The sequence below is a fragment of the Cebus imitator genome, unplaced genomic scaffold (genome assembly GCF_001604975.1).
Source record: "Cebus imitator isolate Cc_AM_T3 unplaced genomic scaffold, Cebus_imitator-1.0 Scaffold122, whole genome shotgun sequence".
In the NCBI taxonomy this organism is placed as follows: Eukaryota; Metazoa; Chordata; class Mammalia; order Primates; family Cebidae; genus Cebus; species Cebus imitator.
Window position 1 is genome coordinate 4,778,499 of NW_016107437.1, and position 22,568 is coordinate 4,801,066.

The following is a 22,568-nucleotide window of genomic DNA, read 5'->3' on the forward strand; positions in this document are numbered from 1 at the left end:
TGGCCTGGAGGCAACAATGGAGAGAGCGCTGGGCGTCCTGTGCAGTGGGGCCAGGAGACCTAAGGGCACGCACCAGCCTGAGGTGCCGAGGAAGCCACGGGGGATGGAGAGGATGAAGAAAACGAGGATGGGGCCGGCTTAACAGGGGGATGATTTTGTTTGTTGGTGATCAGGCTGAGGGGGCAGAGCTAAGTGGGAGAAGGAAGACACTAGAGAGAGAGTAGAAAATTAGGTGGAACCAAAATTTAGAATTGTGGGGGATAGGGGTGGAGAAAAAAAAGCAAAAATGGTTTTGTTTTTCTTCCTTTCACACCTACAGAAACCCTGTTTTGGTACTGATTTGCCTTTTCTTAAAGACCAGCATTTACATGATCCTGCCCCCCCCACCCCCACACCCACCCAGCCCACGTGAAACAGAACCAGCTCGCCACAATAAGTGTAATGAGCCTTTTCGGCAGCCTTGTGCTTTAACAACAAAACGCTGCTGTTTGGCAGCGAGGTCCGCATATGTTTAAGGGAGCGGGGTAACAGCCTAGAACCCCTCTCTCTTTGTAACCTGGCTTTATAGTTTTATCATTATTTAAAGCCTCCCTTTCAGCGATTTTTTAACAACCAAAATATATGCTGGCTAATGTCATCTGGAAACTGAAAGTCGATGTTCAGCAACTCTCACTCACCAATCCTACAACTTGGTAAGGATTTTTATTTTGGTCGTACTGAGCTTGCTTACTGTAACCGGGGCGGCCGAGTTGCTATGGTAATTTGTTCCCGAAGCAGAGCACGTTGCTTCCATGCATTGAAACGGCAGATAAATCTACTTTATGTTGACTTGATCGTGACATTAATTCTAGTTGAAACATCCCCCGTCTTCCCATCAGGACTTGTGTATAGAAATTTTAAACTGGGGCCAAGAAGGCATTGACTAAAAGAATTGCAACTTTGGCTTTTTAAACCCGGCCCTTCACAATTCGTACAACTGAAGGCTGTTGGCCCACAGCCTAGAGCTCTGCCCCGGGAGCGGCTTGCAGCTGGGGGAAGGTTCATCACTGAAGCAATTATGTGGTTAATTGCTCCAGTGTGGGCTTGGGCTGAGTTGTGACTCATGCGGCACTCTGTCACTAATAGATGGGGGTGGGGGTAGGGTGGACAGGATGCAAGAACGCAACTGAAAACTCAGCTGCTTTTTCCCATCCCTCTTGCAAAAATCTGTAACTCACTAAGATCTAACCTTGAGCTGCGGGAGGAAGGTAGACCTCAGCTCCAAGACGTGGCGTTCCCGGTCTCCATCGGTAGGGGTCCCCATTAAGTCACACGTCCTAAACTACACTGGAGCCCCCGGACAGTTTAAGGATGATGCACTCCGAATTGGGGTTTATCTGCCTCCGATTCTTGCCTAACCATGACATGTGAGAGACAAAAAGTAGATGCCTGACTTCCAGCATGACTCATTATAAACAAACGGAGGATAGATTGACTGCCTCTTATCAGAGGCCGAGTCTGCGCCCCAGGACAGAGCCTGAGTCAGACGAACTCTCCAGTCTTGTTGGGAATTTTCCCCATGAGAAAGAGGTGAATTTTTGAGCAGGGCTCTGTTGATTTCTTGAATACTATCAGTGACCCCATGTTAGGCCCTGGGCTTCTACATGATGTCACATCCCTTCAAAACCAATAGAACTTCCAGAGTAAGGATAAAAACTGGCTGTGCTCACAAAGAAACTCATCTGAAATTGATAGAAATATTCATTTTAGTGGTGATGGTTTTGCAATGTATAGGTGTTAAAATCATGAAGCGCATACTCAATACGTGCAATTTATTGTATATAAATTATACTTCAACTATTTTTTGGAAGAAACATAGTTAACAGTTGTAGGAGACATGGGCATGGAAGTGAGAACTGAAGACATTGGTTGAATAAGTAGGCGGTTAAGGTAAAGAAACCTGAAAACACTAACAGAACACTAAAAATGCCTACATTTAGGAGATGGGAAGATAAGAGACAGAGTATTAGAAGAAGAAACTGAGTCATCCAGCAATCAGAATGAAAACAGGAGGGAATTTCAAGGGAGAGACTCAAAACATTAGCAGTTGAGCAGGATGAGCTTTGTTGGCCTGGTGGCCTCCGATGCAACAATGAAGAGAGCGCTGGTCATCCCGTGTGGTGTTTAATTATTATTGTGACTTACCATGAAGCCCAGCATTACCTCCTCCCTTCCCATCCATACCGACCTATTGCTTCTGTTTGGGTGCAAACATATACAAAGAGTACCTGGCTGAAGGGACCATGAGGCCACAGCATGTAATGGTGATCTCAAACTCCCAGAGTATGTGTTAGTAGGTGACATTTATTTTTACTCAACTCCTTAGTTCACTAGGCAAAAGAAAGGGAATGAAGGCAGTCAGAATAGATGAAACCCAGGTTTGTGACATATTTGGAGGAGGCAGGGAGATGTTGGGTATTAGATTGGTGCAAAAGTAATTGTGGTTATTATGCCAGGAGCAGTGGCTCACACCTGTAATCCCAGCACTTCAGGAGACCAAGGGAGGTGGATCACCTGAAGTCAGGAGTTTGAGACCAACCTGGCCAACATGGTGAAACCCCATGTCTAATAAAAATACAAACATTAGCCCGGCGTGGTGGTCAATGCCTGTAATCCCAGCTACTAGAGAGGCTGAGGCAGGAGAATCACTTGAACCTAGGAGGAGGGGGTTGCAGTGAGCCAAGATTGTGCCACTGCACTCCAGCCTGGGTAACAGAGTAAGACTCTGTCTGAAAAAAAAAAAAAAAAGAAAATTAAAATAAAAATTTTTTAAAAGTCATTACAATTACTGCCATTATTTTTAATGGCAAAAACCGCAGTTAGATTTGTTTTTTTGAGATAGAGTTTTGCTCTTGTTGCCCAGGCCAGAGTGCAATGGCGTGCTCTCGGCTCACCACAACCTCCGCCTCCCAGGTTCAAGCGATTCCCCTGCCCCAGCCTCCCGAGTAGCTGGGATCACAGGTATCTGCCACTATACCCAGCTAATTTTGTATTTCTAGTAGACAGGGTTTTGCCATATTGGTCTGGCTGGTCTTGAACTCCTGACCTCAGGTGATCCACCCACCTCAGCCTCCCAAAGTGCTGGGATTACAGGTGTGAGTCACCGTGCCCAGCCCGAAATTACTTTTACACCAACCTAGTAGCAAAGGAAAAAGAGGCACCTTCAAGGTACCCCACCCCAGGCAGCCACAGGACAGAAGGCTGTTTATGCCTTCAGGTTTCAGCAAATGCAAGTTGAGTCAAGCCAACAGGATGACGGCATGCAAGAGGTGTGCTGCTGGGCTGTGGCCACAAAACACGCACACGTGAAATGACAACACCTGGAAACCAGCACACTGGGGAGCAGATTAGTTTAGGGGGAAATGAACACGTGCATGCTTAGATGGCCAAAAAGAAAGAACAAACTCTGGCAAGCCAGGTTAATCAAAGAGCAAGCAGCCATGAGGGTGGAGTGGCCTGGTTGTTATTTTAATGTAAATAACTTCAAAGGGGAAAATATGAACACGTGTCTATGGGTGGACTTGCTTATAATCTGAAAAGTACGTGATCTCTCTCTCTCCTTTCAGATAAAGTCCCTTCATAGATGTAAAAGGAGACTTCTCTTTCCTCTTGCTGTAGGTATTCCTTTCTTGAGAGAGAAAGTTTCACTCTTGTTTGCCCAGGCTGGAGTGCAATGGTGTGATCTCGGATCACCACAACCTCCCCTCCCCGGTTCAAGCGATTCGCCTGCCTCAGGCCCCAAGTACCTGAGATTACAGGCATGCGCCACCATGCCCAGCTAATTTTTTGCATTTTTAGAGACAGGGTTTCTCCATGCTGGTCAGACTGGTCTCAAACTCCCAACCTCAGGTGACCCGCCCACCTTGGCCTCCCAAAGTGCTGGGATTGCAGGAATGAACCACCATGCCTGGCCATTGCTCTTGAGAATACCTGCTTTCTGACTGTCATCATTATGGGAAAGGTCTTTCATTTTGACTGCTAACTTGATCTAAAAGGAATTAATTCTTTCTTTTATTTTCCCTTCAGTCACTGGTGAGGCCAGCATTTTCCTGCTGCCATCTGTTGGCAAACAGATTCAGTATACACAGTGATTTGGAGAATTTGCCGTCTTAGCAAGAGGGTCAGCTGGGCGTGGTGGCTCTCGTCTGTAATCCCAGCGCTTTGGGAGGCCGAGGCGAGAGGATTGGTTGAGGTCAAAAGTTTGAGACCAGCCTGATCGACACGGTGAAACCCTGTCTCTACTAAAAATACAAAAATTAGCTGGGAATGGTGGCACATAACCTGTAATCCCAGCTACTCGGGAGGCTGAGGTAGGAGAATTGCATGAAGGTACCTGTGAGGCAGAGTTTTCAGTGAGCCAAGATCACACCACTGCACTCCAGCCTGGGCTACAGAGTAAGACTCCGTCTCAAAAAAAGAAAAAAAATGCAAAAATTAGGCAGGCATAGTGGTGGCCACCTGTAATACCAGCTACTCAGGAGGCTGAGGCACGAGAATCACTTGAACTCGGGAAATGGAGGTCAAAGTGAGCCAAGACCATGCCACTGCCCTCCAGCCTGGGCAACAGAGCAAGACTCAGTCTTAAAACAAACAGAGGGTCATTAATGTAGGCAGGCTTTTTCTAAATCTCTTAACCTGTCAGTCACTGTAGCTAAATCTGTATGTGTATTTGTGTGTGTGTGTGTGTGTATTTTTTGACCCTCTGGATTCTGTTCCTATTTTGAAGGTGTGTTCTTGCCATGGTGGCTGACCTGACATATAATGTCTGTCCATGTCCTTGATTTCCAAAGACAGGCCCAAATTTTAACAATTCTTTTGACATATCTCCATTAATGTACATTCATACTTTGTAGGTCATTTCCTGCTATGTAAATATGATCTATTAGAAGAATGTTTCATTCAACAAGTATTTTCTCTTGACATTTGGTGTCCTAAAAATTATTATTTGAAAAAAAAATGTCAGTTTATTTCACAAACATTCATGAAGTATCTTCTGTGTGCCGGGACAGTAATGCCCAGCCCATAGTTTGGAGTTACAAGTTGTAGTTTTCTCCAGGTCTTAAAGAGTGCAAAAAGCAGAGCCAGCATTTGTATTTGTAATGATGGAATTACAGTAAAGTACTCCTTATATATATATATATTTTTTTTTTGAAATAACGCTCATTGCCTGGAAATGACCAAAGCTTTGTAGCACTGTGATCTGTATTACAGAGTTCTGGGGTGCTGAGAGCATACATTACAGGAGTTGTAAAAGTATACTTCTCCATGGCAGACTGCCAAGCAAGAGCTTATTTCACATTTAATGCCTTGTAGGAAAAAGATAGCACAAGTTGAGCAGATGAGAGCGTTCAGTCATCTTGAAAAGTGAAGAACCCATGTCCTCAGCTGTTCCGTTCTTTAGGCTCTTCGCAGGTTTCGATGAGTGGTGTCAGAGGGCAGTTTTGAAATGGGAGAGAAGATTTATAAAAGGAAAGACATATTCCAGGTAGGTCTTTATAATGTACTTCTTCAAGCTATCCTGGAGAAGCTTTTGTGATGTGGCTTTTAGCTGGGACTCCAAACCTTTGATCTGTCCTTTCAAACTGAGTCTTCCATCTGTAGTCCAGATTCAAGCTTCCTGGATTTCCTCTAGTTAAGCATCTTATTTATTTGATCATACACTACTGTTTGTTTAAGATAGGTGTTTTAGTTTTTAATTGGGCCACTAGTGCGTAGAATAAGAATAATCATAATTATTGGTTTATTAAACATATCATGGATCCATGCATGACCTGCTTTTCTTCATTTAGTTTGTTTTTGTTTGTTTTTTGAGACAGAGTCTCGCTCTGTTACCCAAGCTGGAGTGCAATGGTGCAATCTTAGCTTACTGCAACCTCCATATTAGAGGTTCAAGCAGTTCTCCTGCTTTAGCCTCCCAAGTAGCTGGGATTATAGGCACTCACCACTGCACCTAGCTAATAAGCTGGGATTACAAGAACTCGTCACCACATCTGGCTAATTTTTGTATTTTTAGTAGAGATGGGGTTTCACCACGTTGGCCAGGCTGGTCTTGAACTCCTGACTTCAGGTGATCCACCCGCCTCGGCCTCCCAAAGTGCTAGTTACAGGTGAGAGCCACCACACCCAGCCTAGTTTGTAATTTATAATAATGCAGAAAGTACTCCTGAAGTGACCACTCCCCACAGCCCAGGTAGGACCTTGACAATAAGATTATAACCTACATCTAACCATACAGATCCACACTGCATCCTGTTTCCCTACCTCTCCCAAGCCAAAGTGAACCCTCGTTCTGTTATATGTGGTTTGCTATTCCCTGGCTTTCTTTTTTATATAGTCTTATTACTTCTCGTATGTATTATGTTCAGTCCAAAAAGTGTGTGTGTGTGTTGTTCCTAACTTTATAAAAAGCGCAGTGTTTTAGGACTGACATACACTGGTAAGATGTATCCTGCTGTTACCCATTGTTGCCCTTCGTTGTTTGGGCTCCTCTCTAATACCTCATTATGTGAACACACCACAGTTGATCAGTGACCTTCTCCTTCCTGGTCACTTGGGTTGTTCACAGGTCCTTTTTTTTAAAAAAAATAATTGTTCTGGATACATCATAGGGGTAATTTTTCTGGGTACATATTTATAGGGTACCTGAGACATTTTGATGCAGGCGTACAACATGTAATAATCACATCAGGGTAAATGGGGTCTCCATCACCTCAAGCATTTATCCTGTCTTTGTGTTACAAACTTTCCAATTATACTCGGTGTGTGTGCGTGTGTGTGTGTGTGTTTCACTGGTTTTTTTTGAGACAGAGTTTCACTCCTGTTGCCCAGGCTAGAGTGCAATGGCACGATCTCATCTCACTGCAACTTCCACCTCCCAGGTTCAAGCAATTCTCCTGCCTCAGCCTCCTGAGTAGCTGGGATTACAGGCGCCCACCATCACGCCCGGCTAATTTTGTATTTTTAATAGAGACAGGGTTTCAACATGTTGGCCAGGCTGGTCTCCAACTCCTGACCTCAGGTGCAAGCCACCACACCCTACCATGTTTAATTATTTTTAAATGTGCAGTGTTACTGTTGACCTGTTGTACTGTCAAATACTAGTTCTCATTCATTCTGTATAACCATATTTTCTGCCCATTCACCAGCCCCACTCCCACACCCTACTACCCTCTTCACCTCTGATAACCACCGTTCTACTCTCTATTTCCATGAGTTCAATTGTTTTCATGTTTAGCTCCCACAAATAAGTCAGAACATGGCAAGTTTGTATTTCCGTGCCTGGCTTATTTCACTTCACATAATGACCTCCATTTTCATCCATGTTGTTGCAGGTGATGGAATCTCATTCTTTTTTGTGGCTGAATAGTACTCCATTGTGTAGAAGTACCACTTTTTTTTATCCATTTGTCTGTTGCTAGATACTTGGGTTGCTTCCAAATGTTGGCTATTGTGAATAGTGCTGCAATAAACATGGGAGTGCAGATGTCTCTTTGGTAAACTCGTTTCCTTTTTGGGGGGTACATGCTTAACAGTGCAATTGCTGGATTACATGGTAGCTATATATTTATTTTTTGAGGAACCTCCAAAGTATTTTCCACAGTGGTTGTACTAATTTACATTCCCACCAGTGGTGTACAAGGGTTCCCTTTTCTCCACATCCTCACCAGCATTTGTTACTGCCTGTCTTTTGGATAAAAGCCATTTTAGGACAGGCCTGGGGGCTCATGCCTATAATCCCCCATGGGAGGATTTTGGGAGGCTGAGGTGGGCAGATCATGAGGTCAGGAGCTCGAGACCAGCCCAGTCAACAGGGTGAAACCTCATCTCTACTAAAAAAGAATTAGCCGGGAGTGGTGGAGGGTGCCTGTCATCCCAGCTACCTGGGAGGCTGAGGCAGGAGAATCGCCTGAACCTGGGAGGCAAAGATTGCAGTGAGCCAAGATCGCACCATGCACTTCAGCCTGGGAGATAAAAGTGCAACTCCATCTCAAAAAAAAAAAAAAAAAAAAAAAAAAAAAAAAAAAAAAAAAAAAAAAAAAAAAAAAAAAAAAAAAAATTTAAGTGGAGTGAGGTGATATCCCATCATATCATAGTTTTGATTTGTATTTCTCTGATAATCAGTGATGTTGAGCACTTTTTTATATGCCTGTTTGCCACTTGTATGTCTTCTTTCAAGAAATGTCTATTCAAATATTTTGCCTATTTTAAAATTGGATTATTGGATTTTTTTTTCCTATGAAGTTGTTTGAACTCTTGAAATATTCTGGTTATTAATCCCTTGTCAGATAGTTAGCAAATATTTTCCCCATTCTGTGGGTTGTCTCTTCATTTTGTTGATTGTATTCTTTGCTGTGCAGAAGCTTTCTAACTTGATGTAATTCCATTTGTCCACTTTTGCTTTGGTTGCCTGTACTTGTAGGGTATTACTCAAGAAATCTTTGCCCAGTTTGATATCCTGGAGAGTTTCCCCAGTGTTTTCTTGTAGTAGGTTCATAGTTTGAGGTCTTAGATTTAAGTCTTTAATCTATTTTGATTTGATTTTTACATATGGTGGGAGATAGGGGTCTAGTTTCATTCTTCTGCATTTGGTTATCCAGTTTTCCCAGCACTGCTTATTGAAGAGATTGTTCTTTTCCCCATGTATGTTATTGGCATCTATGTTGAAAATGAGTTGACTATAGAGGTATGGATTGGTTTCTGGTTCTCTATTCTGTTCCATTAGTTTATGTGTCTATATTTTTATGCCAGTACATGCCGTTTTGGTTACCAAAGCTCTATAGTATAATTTGAAGTCAAATAATATGATTTCTTCAGTTTTGTTCTTTTTGCTCAGGATAGCATTGTCTATTCTGGGTTTTTTGTGGTTCCATATAAGTTTCGGTATTTTTTTTCCTGTTTTTGTGAAGAATGTTATTGGTATTTCAACAGAGATTACATTAAATCTATAGAATGCTTTAAGTGGTATGGACATTTTAACAATATTAATTCTTCCAATTCATGAACATGGAATATCTTTCCATTTTTGGCATGCTAGTCAATTTCTTTCATAAACATATTATAGTTTTTATTGTAGAGCTCTTTGACTTCTTTGGTTAATTCCTAGATGCTTTATTTTATTTGTAGCTATTATAAATACGATTACTTTCTTGATTTCTTTTTCAGATTGTTCACCATAGACCTATAGAAATGCTACTGATTTCTTTTTTTTGATACAGAGTCTCGCTCTGTCACTCAGGCTGGAGTGCAATGGTGCGATCTAGACTGACTGCAACCTCCACCTCCCAGGTTCAAGCAATTCTCTTGCCTCGGCCTCCCAAGTAGTTGGGACTACAGGTGTGTGCAACCACACCTGGAAAATTTTTTGTATGTTTAGTGGAGATAGGGTTTCACCATGTTAGCCAGGATGGTGTCCATCTCCTGACCTCATGATCTGCCAGCCTTGGCCTCCCAAAGTGCTGGGATTACAGGTGTGAGCCACCACACCCGGCCAGAAACGCTGCTGATTTCTGTATGTTGATTTTGTATTCTCTAACTTTACTCAATTTGTTTATCATTTATAACAGTTTTTTGGTGTGGTCTTTAGGTTTTTCCAAATACAGGATCATACCATCTGCAGACAAGGATAATTTGACTTCTTCCTTTCTACTTTGGATGCTCTTTGTTTCTTTCTCGTCTGACTGCTCTAGCTAGAACTTCCAGGTACTGTGTTGAATAATAGTGGGGAAAGGAGGCATCCCTGTCATGTTCCAGATCTTAGGAACATGACAGGGATGCCTCCTTTCAGTTTTTCCCCATTCAGTATGATACTAGCTGTAGGTCTGTCGTGTATGGCTTTTGTTTTGTTGACGTATGTTCCTCCTACACCCAGTTTTTTAAGGATTTTTATCATGAAGGGATGTTGAATTTTATTAAATTCTTTTTCAGCATTAAATAAAATGATCATATGGTTTTTGTCCATCATTTTGTTAATGTGGGGTATCACACTGATTGATTTCCACATGTTGAACTATTCTTGCATGCTGGGATAAATCCCACTTGGTCATGATGAATGATCTTTGTAATGCATTGTTGAATTCAGTTTTCTAGTATTTTATTGAGGATTTTTGCATCAATGTTCATCAGGGGTTTCAACACATAGTTTTCTTTTTTTGACGTGTCTCTGTCTGGTTTTGGTGTTGGGGTAATACTGGCCTCATAGAATCCTCCTCTATTTTTCGGAAGAGTTTGAGTAGGATTAGTAGGATTGGTATAGTTCTTTAAATGTTTGGTTACATTCAACAGTGAAGCCACTGCATTCTGGGCATTTCTTTGCTGGGAGGCTTTTTATTATGGCTTTGATTGCGTTACTTTTTTTTTTTTTTTTTTTTTGAGACGGAGTCTTGCTCTGTTGCCCAGCCTGGAGTGCAATGGCGCTCTCTCAACTCACTGCAACCTCCACCTCCCGGGTTCAAGCAATTTTCCTGCCTCAGCCTCCCAAGTAGCTGGGATTACAGGTGTACACTACCATGCCTGGCTAATTTTTGTATTATTATAAGTAGAGATGGGGTTTCACCATGTTAGTCAGGTTGGTCTCGAACCCCTGACCTCGTGATCCGCCTGCCTCAGCCTCCCAAAGTGCTGGGATTAAAGGTGTGAACCACCATGCCCGGCTGTGTGACTTGTTATTGATCTGTTCAGGTTTTGGATTTATTTGTGGTTCAAACTTGGTGCGTTGTATGTGTCTAGAAATTTATCCATTTCTTCTAGGTTTTCCAACTTATTGGCATATATTTGCTCACTAGTAGCCTCTAATGATTCTTTGAATTTCTGCAGTATTGGTTGTAATATCTTCTTTTTCATCTCTAATTTTATTTATTTGGGTCTTCTTTGTTTTTTTCTTAGTCTGGCTAAGAGTGTGTCGATTTTGCTTATCTTCTCAAAAAAACAACTTTCCATTTCATGAGCTTCTGCAATGTTTTCTTCATTTCAATTTTATTTATTTCTGCTCTGACCTTTATTATTTCTTCTCATCTACTAATTTTCAGTTTGGTTTGCTCTTTTCTAGTTCTTTAAGATGCATTGTTAGATTATTTGAAGTTTTTTATACTATTTTGATGTAGGTGCTTATAGCTATAAAATCTCTCCTTAGTACTGCTTTCACAGTATCCCATAGCTTTTGGTATGTCGTTTCTATTATGATTTGTCTCAAGAAAATTTTTAATTTCTTTCCTAACTTCTTAAGAAGATTGACCCACAGGTCATTTAGGAGCATATTGTTTTAATTTCCATGAATTCGTATAGTTTCCAAAATTCTTGTTATTGATTCCTAGCTTTATTCCATTGTGGTCATAGAAGATACCTGATATAATTTCAACTTTTTTGAATTGTTTAAGACTTGTTTTGTGGCCTTACATATGATCTGTCCTTGAGAATGATCCATGTGCTGAGAAGAATGTGTATTCTACAGCTCTTAGATGAAATATTCGGTAAATCTCTATGAGGTCCCTTTGGTCAATTGTACAGATAGTCTGCTGTTTCTTTGTCAATTTTCTGCTGGGATGATCTGTCCAATGCTGAAAGTGGGATGTTGAAGTCTCTAGTTATTATTGTACTGGGGCTTATCTCTCTCTCTCTTTAGCTCTAATAATGTTTGCTTTGTATGTCTGGGTGCTCCACTGCTGAGTGCATATATATTTAAAATTGTTATATCCTCTTGCTGAATTAACCCCCTTTTCACTATATAGTGATCATCTTTGTCTCTTTTTATAGTTATTGTCTTGAAACCAATTTTGTCTGATATGGATAGGTATAGTTACTCCTGCTCTTTTTGGGTTTCCATTGGCATGGAACATCTTTTTCCTTCTGTTTATTTTCAGTCTATGTGTGTCTTGATAGATGAAGTGGGTTTCTTGGAGGCAACAGATCTTTGAGTCTTTTTAAAAAATGCATTCAGCCATTCTATGTCTTTTGATTAGAGAGCTTAGTTAATTTACATTCAATATTACTATTATTAAGGATTTATCCTGCCATTTTGTTATTTGTTTTCTGGTTGTCGAGTGGTCTTCCTTCTTTCCTTCTTCCTGTCTTCCTTTTAGTGAAAGTGTTTTACTCTGGTGGTAGGTTTAAATTTCTTCCTTTTTATTTTTTGTGTATCAGTTGTATGTTCTTTGTTTTGAGGCTACCATGAGGCTTGCAAATAATGTCTTATTACTCATTACTTTAAACTGATGACAGCTTAACACTGATTGCATAAACAAACTAAGAAGCAAAGAGAAAACTAATAAAAACTACACTTTAACTTCATTCCTCCCATTTTTTAACTTTTTGTAGTTTCTATTTATATGTTATACTGTCTATGTCTGGAAAAGTTGTTGTTATTTTTGATTGGTTCATCTTTTAGTCTTTCTACTTAAGATATGAATAGTTTACATACCACAATTACAGTGTTATCATATCTTGTGTTTTCTTTGTACTTACCAGGGAGTTTTGTACCTTCAGATGATTTCTTATTGCTCATGAATGTCCTTTTCTTTCAAATTGAAGCACCCCCTTTAGCATTTCTTGTAGGACAGGTCTGGTGTTGATGAAATCCCTCAGCTTTTGTTTGGGAAAGTCTGTATTTCTTTTTCATGTTTGAAGGATATTTTTGCTGGATATCCTATCCTGGGATTAAAGTTCTTTTCCTTCAACACTTTATATATGTCATCCCACTCTCTCCTGGCCTGTAAGGTTTCCACTGAAAAGTGTGCTGCCAGACGTTTTTCTCTTTCTCCTTTTAGGATCCTTTCTTTATCCTTTGGAGGTTTGATTATTAAATGTCTTGAAGTAGTCTTATTAGGGTTAAATGTCCCTGCTGTCCTATAATCTTCTTGTAATTACATATTGATATATTTCAGGTTTGGGAAGTTCTTTGTTATTATCCCTTTGGATAAACTTTCTACCATTATGTTTCTCTACTTCTTCTTTAAGGCCAATAGATTTGCCATTTTGAAGCTGTTTTCTAGATCCTGTAGATATACTTCATTGCTTTTAATTCTTATTCCTTTTGTCTCCTCTGACTGTGTATTTTCACGTAGCCTATTTTCTAGCTCACTAATTCTTCTCAATCAATTCTGATGTTAAGAGACTCCAGTGCATTCTTCAATATGTCAATTGCATTCTTCAATTCCAGAATTTGATTCTCTTAAACTATTTAATTCTCTGTTAAATTAATCTGATAGACTTCTGAATTACTTCTCTATGTTGTCTTGAATTTCACTGAGTTTCCTCAAAATAGCTACTTTGAATTCTCTGTCTGAAAGGTCACCTATCTTCGTCTCTCCAGGACTCGTCCCTGGTGCCTTATTTAGTTTGTTTGGTGAGAGTATGTTTTCCTGGATGGTCTTCATGCTTGTAGATGTCTGTTGGTGTCTGGACATTAAAGAATTAGGTATTTATTATAGTCTTTGTAGTCTGAGCTTGTTTGTACCCATCCTTCTTGGGAAGGTTTCCAGGTATTCAAAAGGACTTGGGTGTTATAATCTAAGTTTTTGTTCACGGTAGACATATTCTCATTAGGGGGCACTCCAAGCCCAGTTACACTGTGGCTCATGCGGACTCATAGAGGTACCACCTTGGTGGTCTTGGATAAGATCCAGAAGAATTCTCTGGATTACCATGCATAGATTCTTACTCTCTTCCCTTGCTTTCTCCAAACAAATGGAATCTCTTTTTTTTTTCTCTCTCTCTCTCTTTCTGTGGAGCTACCTGAAGCTGGGAGGAGTGACACAAGCACCTCTGTGTCCTCTACCACTGGGACTGTGCTAAGTCAGACCTGAAGTCAGCACACTGCTCAGTTTCACCCAAGGCCCTTGGTAACCACTGCCTGGCTACCACCTGTGTTCACTCAAGGCCCTGGGGTTCTAAAATCAGCAAGTGACAAAGCCAGCCAGGCTGGTGTGCTTCCCTTCAGGTCAGTGAGCTCCCTTGCAGCCCCAGGCAGCTCCAGAGATGCCAGGAGCCAAAGACTGGAGTCATAAACCTTAGGAATTTACTAGGCGTTTCTAGTCTGCTATGGCTGGGCGGGCACCGAAGCCACAAGACAAAGTCCCTCCTACTCTTTCCTTACTTTCCTCAAGCAGAGGAGCCTCTCCCCATGGCTACCATCACCCCAGGCCATGGTGAGTCCTGCCTGGATGCCACCAGCATTCACGCAAGGCCCAAAGGCTCTCCAATCAGCTTGGGTGAATGTTGCCAGGCCTGGGACTCACCCTTCGGGGCAGTGGGCTTCCCTCTGGCCCAGAACAGGTCCAGAAGTGTCGTTGGAGAGCCAAGTTCTGGAATGAGGACCCCAAAAGCCCACTGGGTGCTTTACTCCACTGTGGCCAAGCTGGTACCTAAGCTGCAAGGCAAAGTCCCCTTTATGCTTCCCTTTTCTTTTCTGTAGCAGGAAGAGTCTCTCCTCATAGCCACAACAGCTGGGAATGTGGAGGGTCACACCTGAAGCCAGCATGTCTCTGAGTCTTACCCAAGGCCCACAGTGAGCACTGCCTGGCTACCACTGTTGATTATTCAGAACCCAAGGGCTCCTTAGTCTGCAAGTGATAAATTCTGCCAGGACTTGGTCCCTCCCTTCATGGCACTGGGTTCCCTTCTGACCCAGGGTGTGTTTAGAAGTTTCATTCAGGAGCTAGGATGTAGAATGAGGGCCTATTGTAGCTGAGCCAGTATCCAAGTTGCAAGACAAAGACTTTTTAATTCTTCTCTCTCCTCTCCTCAAGTGAAAGGAAGGAGTCTCTCGCAGAGCTGCAGGCTGCACTGCCTGGGGTTGTGGGAGAGTTGATGCAAGCACTCCCTTAGCTGCTCCACCTGGTGTCTCACTAAGTCGTGTGCCCTTCAAGTCCATTGGTTCCAAGTCCAGCACAGCACCAGGACTTACCCAGGATTGCAATCCTTGTGGCCTAGACTGCCTTTGAAGTTTCTTTAGGACCCAGAGCACTTTAGCCCATGGTGACAAGGCTGGCTGGAACTCGGGTTCTGACTGCTGGGATGGATGACTCCCCTCTGGCTAGGGCTGATCTAAATGCTCCCTCAGTTGGGTCTGGCTGAGTTCTGTCCCATGTTGCTTTCCACTGTGACAGGGCAGCACTGAGTTCTGATGCATCGTCCTACAATCACTGTGCTGTCCCTCCCCCAAATGCACAGATTCTCTGTGCACATAGCCACTGCTGGGACAAAGAGGAAGGGTGGCATTGGCAATTCAAGACTGTCTTTCTTACCCTCTTCAGTGCTTCCTTCCTTAATATGATGCTAAAACCAAGTACTGTGATTGTGCACCTGATTTTTGGTTCTTATAAAGATGCTTTTTTGTGTAGATAGTTGTTCAATTTGGTGTTCCTGTGGGCAGGACAATTGGTGGAGGCTCCTGTTTGGCCGTCTTGCTCAGCCTCCTCTCCTCCACAAGCTGTCGATATTACTCTAAACAGTACTTTTATCAACATTCTTGTACCTAGTCTTATGACTTATATGTGTGCAAACATTTCTCTTAAGTGTGTATCTAGAAGTGAAATTGCTGTGTTGGATGGTTTGTGTATGCTCAACTTCAGGGTAGAGGGCCAAACTGTTTTCTGAAGTGCTTGCTCTCACACTCATATCGGTAATGTCTATGAGAACTGATGGATCCACACATTCTCTCCAACACTTGATATTATCAGACTTTTTAATTTTTGCTGATCGGTTGTGGATAATACAGTACCTCATTATAGCCCTGATTTGCATTTTTACCTTCAGTGCCAAGCGTCTCTTTTACTGGAGTGGCCTCACGTCTCCCTTCTTTTTCTGAGATGTATCTGTTTATGGTTTTTGCCCATTTTTCAACAGTTGTTTGTGTTTTTTTTTTTTCTCTCAGCNCTTGGCTCACTGCAACCTCTGCCTCCTGGGTTCAAGCGATTCTCCTGCCTCAGCCTCCCAAGTAGCTGGGATTACAAGCATGCGCCACCACATCTGGCTATTTTTTTTCATATTTTTAGTAAAGATAGGGTTTCACTATGTTGGCCAGGCTGGTCTTGAATTCCTGACTTGAGGTAATCCACCCGCCTTGGCCTCCCAAAGTGCTGGGATTACAGGCGTGAGCCACTGTGCCTGGCCCTTCATTTTAAATTGTAGCTTTTGCCACCTTCTATGTGGGGGAAAGAACTAGTTCTCAGCTGATTTCCTTAATGCTTACTAATTTTATGTCACCAGTGATTGGCAGATACATTTTATAAAACTGTTGGGAGGAAAATTTGTATAGAAACTAAAAACAGCAGTCAGCTGATCTGGTGGGCCGCGGACTTGCTGCTGTAGACAATTGAATGATGAGAAATAATAAACAGGGCGAGAACTTTATCTATTTTTGAGCTGAATGTTCTAACATTTATGAATGACTAAGTGATGAGGCATCAATCTAAAATGCCTCTGCATTTCCCATTCGTATGTGAAAAACGCGGAGGGATTAATGAATGTTTTTCTTTAGCTTCTCAGTAAGAAACAGTTCCAAGATGAGGAAAGAATACCTTGCTTTGCCTTAAACTGAGTGTCCCTGGATCTGAAACTCTGGGAACTTTATAAATCCCTAAGACATTGTCTAAAGGCCCCAAATAAGAGGACTGAGTTTCCACTTTTATCTTACCTGATTAGATGCTAACCTGGATGGAACAAAATTACATGTTCTTGGACTATAGACTGGAGCATAAAAATTGATATCATAGCTAATAATGACTGTCCTTTTGCCAAACCATTCTACTCCTCTACCCCCACGGCCCACAAGTGTTTCTTAGGCACCCACTAAACATGAGAGAAAGCAGCAAGAATAGACTGGGAGCACATTGTGGATGGCTTGATATTTTCTTCAGCAATAAATGGAAGCTGTCAAGAAAACAAAAGACACAATCAGGCTTGTGCTTTGGGAAGATGTGTCTGGCAGCGATGTGTAAGACCTACTGCTGGGGGCTGGCCACGCTGGCTCATGCCTATAATCTCAGCACTTTGGGAGGCCGAGGTGGGCAGATCACGAGGTCAGGAGTTTGAGACCAGCCTGATCAACATGGTGAAATTCTGTCTCTACTAAAAATACAAAAAAAATTAGCTGGGCACAGTGGCACATGCTGTAATCCCAGCTACTTGGGAGGCTGAGGCAGAAGAATCACTTGAACTTGGGAGGGGGAGGTGGAAATGAGCCAAGATCATGCCATTGCACTCTAGCCTGGGTGACAGAGCAAGACTCAGTCTCGAAGAAAAAAGAAGCATACTGCTGAAGAATAAGACTGAAGGTAGGGGGACTGGGAAATGCCATGGCTGACAAAATGGAAAGGAGGATAGAAATTATGAAGGTGGCTTCTGTGAAGTACTGCTGTCTTTTACTGTTTTTTTTTTTTTTTTTGTTTTGTTTTTTGTTTTTTTTTTTTTTTTTTTTTTTTTTTTTTTTTTTTGAGACAAGGTCTCACTCTGTCACCCAGGCTGGAGTGCAATGGCATCATCTGAGCTCACTGCAACTTCCACCTTCCGGTTTTAAGTGATTGAAGTGATTTGATTAGTATTTGTCAAAAATTAGTATTTGTGAATAATAGTATAGATTATTCACAAATGTTTCAATTCCCCATTCCATTTAGGTACATGACAAAGTTATTATTATAGTTTTTTGGTTTTTTTTTTCAGACAGAGTCTCACTCTTCTTGACATAATCTCTGCTCACGGCAACCTCCACCTCTTGAGTTCAAGTGGTTCTCCTGCCTCAGCCTCCCAAGTAGCTGGGACTGCAGGCATGTGCCACCATGCCCGGCTCATTTTTGTATTATTAGTAGAAACGGGGTTTCACCATATTGGCCAGGCTGGTCTTGAACTCCTGACTTGATGATCCACCTGCCTCGGCCTCCCAAAATGCTGGGATTACAATCATGAGCCACATCGCCCAGCCTGAATATATTCTGAATACTAATTCTTTATTTCGTTTTACTTTCTTTAAGGTATCCTTTAATGAACAAAAGTTCTTTTTTTCCATTAAAAAGTATTTTGTTTTATTTTTCCCTGTTAAATTTTATTTATTTATTTTTAAAAATTTATTTATTATACTTTAAGTTCTGAGGTACATGTGCAGATTGTGCAGGTTTGTTACATAGGTATACACGTGCCGTGGTTGTGGTTTGTTGCATTCCTCGCACCATCATCTATATTAGCTATTTTTCCTAATGCTATCCCTCCCCAATCCCCCACCCCCTATTTCTCTCCTAGCCCCTCACCCACAAATTCTTAATATAGCAAAATATATCACTCTTTTATAATTAATCTTTTTTTGTTTAAGATATTGTTTAAGAAATTGTTTAATAAGTCCTTTATACAATATCTAAAATTTTTAACTGTGTTTTATTCTAAGTGTTTTTAAAGTTTATGTTATGTATTTATGATGTCATGGAAGACCTAAAATTTTATCCTTCTTCATGTCTATCATATGCCAAATTTCCACTTTATATACGGTCTGTTCGTGGGTTTAATTCTGTTCTGTTTTCGAATGTATTTCTCTCTGCACCAATACACTGTCTTACTACAGCTTTATTAATAATTCTGATATATGTAGGGCCAGACCTCTCTCTACTCTTTCTCTTCCAAGTCTCTCAGTAATTCTTGGCCCTTTACTGTTCCAAATGAATTTTAGAATCATCCTATCAAGCTCCATAAAATCTCTGTCGGGATTTTAATTGCAATTATCTTTAAAGCTCAATCTAGGGAGCACTGACCTATTTCCAATATTTATCCATGAACATACTTCTTTCCATTAATTTAACCTTCTTTACTATCTCTTAATAAAGTTTTATAATTTTCCATGTAGGGATTACAGATATCTTTTATTAGATTTATTCTAAGATACTTTATATTCTCTAGTACCATTGAAAATTCTTCTCTTTGGTTATATCTTCTACTCTGCTGGTGCTGTAGTAAATGCAGTGGAATTTTTCATTTTGACGTCACACCCGGGGACCTAGTTAGATTTAATTTCTGATTCCTTAACTGTGTCTTCTTTTGGCTTTTCTGTAGGATCATTCTGTTACCTGAAAGCTATGGCCGTTTTATTTCTTCCCTTTCAATTCCTATGCTTCTAATTTATTTTTCTTGTCTTATTACACTGTAGAACCACCAATACACTGTTCGATAGGTGGGATGATAGTAAACACCCTTGTCGGTTTCTAATTTATAAAAGAATACTTCCAATCTTTTTGGATCTGTGATTCCAATCCTAACTTGCTATATTCCTCATAACTTATAACCTCATGCTTCCTTTATTTCTTTCTATATTTTGCTTGATTAAAGATAATTTTTCATTGGAGCTTATTTAAATTTAAATAAATTAGAAAATATTCTGAAAATATTTATAAATTATACATAATTTAAAAAGGTAAACAGTTAACAATCATAGTAGTAATGTTAAACAAATGATACTAAATCAACTTTTATTTGCTCCTCTTTATTTTCTCCCTAATATATTGGGCAGCTTGATAAGATGCTTTGGGTTAGGTTACCAGAATAGTCCCTGGGTTAGCCAACATTAGAGCTGGAAGAAGCTTTAGAGATAAAGTTGAGGAACCTAAGGCCTATTCGTTCAACCAATATTAACCAAGAATGAGCTTTGTGCTAGGTATTGTGTTAGACCCTAACAATGTAGTACAGAATAAGTCAGACAAGGTCTCTACTTTCCTAAAGTTACTGTCTCATCAGGGGAGAGAATAAGGAGACAAACTAAGAGCATTACAGATTGTATTAAGTATAGTGAAGGAAACAGGATGATGAAAAAGAGAAAAAAAAACTGAGTAAGCCATTTTCCTCGAGCCTGTTTTATTCTTGTTTGCCTTCCTGAAAGTGATACTGAATAATCGAGCAGCCTACCACCAGTCCACCCTTCCATTTTGAGAAACCAAGGTGGAGGTGGCGGGGACACAGGAAACAGATGCCTCACACAACTGCTTGGATCACTTTCTGGGTATGACTGTCAAAGCCGGCAGTCCCGACCCCACACCAGAGCTACAGGAACACGAGGCAAAAGACCTGATGTTCTCTGTCTGAGTACTCAAGAGTGGATAAACTCTGGGATCCAGTGGCATCTGGCACCTCACTGATCACCTCCTCTGTGCCAGAATCTTATGCTAGGTGCCAGGGCTACCCAAGATGAAACAGTTAATAGTCCCCCCTCAATACTATGGGGAACACACTGATGCTTTCAAAGCAACATGGACATACCGTGATCAGAGTACACTGAGAACAGAGAGGGGGTTATCTAACCTAGTCTTGGAAGTCAGGGGAGGCTCCCTGGAGGAAGCGATGCCTGATGTAACTGTTTATGCTATAACAGTTTATACTGCCATCAGCAGCAGAGAGCTGGTGGAGAGTTAAGAGTACAAGCTCTGGGCTCACACAGCTTAAGTTCGTATCTTAAATTCCCTACCCAGCCAAAGCATGTGTATTTCATTTGTAAAATGGGGATCGTGTACAAAGAACCTGTTTATTAGGAAAATGAACTAAAATAATCTGTGTAGAACACTTACGTAGTTCTTGGCCAATTCATCTCGTGATCAACTCACAGAAAATCAATGTGCAGAAATCCAGTTTGCCAAATGACCCATATACTGAATTTGCCAAAGTGACCAGGTAGCTTTCCCTGGGATATTCAGTTTGGTTTCTGATTGTGAGATCTGCTTTTGTGGCTACTAAATAAATATGATTGATAATGGTACCTGGCAAATGGATCTTATAAAATGATACTTTTTAAATGTGACAAAGTAGGAATAAGCCTAAAATGAAGTTTTTTTTCATATGAAGTGCTGTATTTACCAAGCAAAATTTTAGCCTTTCATGTCAAGCAGATTTTCTTCAGTTTCTTCTAAATTCTTTTTTGATTCTTTTGAATGTCTTTTTCTATCCTTCAAATGATAAACATTTATAATAATCTCTTGCCAGTTCCTTTAATGACATATCAAGCTTAAATTTAAATGCATTAAATTTAAAATTGAATTTAGTTGGAATTCAGTGTTAAACATGTTAAATTTTCATGCAAAATGTCCCAAAGAAATCCAAAATCGTAATTAAATTTAAAACCATACTAAAAATATCAGAACTAACTGAAATAATCCTTTCCTGAAAAATGCTGAAATTCTGGTTTCTAACAAGGATAATTTGGAATACATGAGTGAGAGAAAATTAATTTCATCAGAATGAATTATCATAATAAATCATATTATTAGTGCTTTATATCTGACCTGCATTAACCATAAATAGGAATTTTAAAAGAAGCAATTAATAAAACCAACTTAAAAGCCTCTTAAATTGCATAAACACCAAAACAGTGAACAAAGATCATGATCAGAACATTCAATTAGCAATTACCAACTGGGAGCGGTGGCTTATGCCTATAATCCCAGCACTGTGAGAGGCCGAGGCAGGTGGAGCCTTTGAGGCCAGGAGTTCAAGACCAGCCTGGCCAACATGGCAAAATCTTGTCTCTACTAAAAATGCAAGAAAATTAGCTGGGTGTAGTGACATGTGCCTGTAATCCCAGCTACTCAGGAGGCTGAGGCATGAAAGAATCGCCTAAACCTGGGAGGCAGAGGTTACAGTGAGCCAAGATTGCACCACTGCACTCCACCCTGGGTGACAGAGTGAGACTGTCTCAAAAANCGAGACATACACTGATTAGTTGTACTACAGGTTTTTTCCTGATTATAAACATAACATGAACTCATCAAATTTAGACTATGAAGAAGAATATAGAGAAGAAAAACCATAATCTCATCACTCAGACTTTTTTCTGTACATATTAATATGCCAGAACCTTCAGACATTTCAGATTCTCCTGAACAGCTGCAACCAACTATGTGACTACCAGTAGCATGTGACTATCCAGCGTCCTTGACCCTAGCCATGGATATGATTCAGATAGTACCTTTCTTGACCCTGGAATACCATTTACCAGTGCTGACGATTACCCTAGTTAAAAGAAAAAAAAAAAAAAAAAAAAAGAAAGGAAAGAAAGAAAGAATTAGCAATTATTTTTAAAAATCAATGTAAACCATTTTACAATGTAGGTAATGAATATATGGACATTTACTATATAATTTTTCAGTATGTCTCAAAATTGTAAATATGTTGCAGGAAAATAAGTAAATCAAAAATTTTCTATAAGAAAGGCTAAAAGTATATTCTTATTACCAATAACCAAAATTCAGCATTTCCTGTAAAGTTGTGAAATAGTGAAAGCTATTAAAACTTTTGGCTTTAGAGAATAGGCAAACTGGGTAATTTTGGCCAATGGTTCATTCTGGAAAACTAATTTGATGAATTGGCTTTCAATAAATTAATTTCTGTCAGATTAATCTAGAGCTCAAAGAAGAGAATGTTCTCCTGGCAGGAAAGTAACTGTGAAAGTAGAGGTGGGAAGGAGGAAGGAACAGAATCCCAGGAATGGTGCCGAGCAACCCAGAGAGGAAAGAGAATATAGAGGCTTGGCAGGACCCAGGTCCCGGTGGGAATCATGGCCATGGCAAGGATCG

The 22,568-nt window shown here is 40.6% G+C and overlaps 1 long non-coding RNA gene across 1 annotated transcript in view; it reads left to right on the forward strand.

The window, feature by feature from the left end:
• The first annotated feature begins 433 nt into the window (after positions 1–433).
• LOC119472886 overlaps positions 434–22,568 on the forward strand; it is a 102,181-nt gene continuing 80,046 nt past the window's right edge. The window contains exon 1 of the long non-coding RNA XR_005202061.1: positions 434–692. This is a non-coding gene — a long non-coding RNA (uncharacterized LOC119472886). The remainder of the gene's footprint in view (positions 693–22,568) is intronic.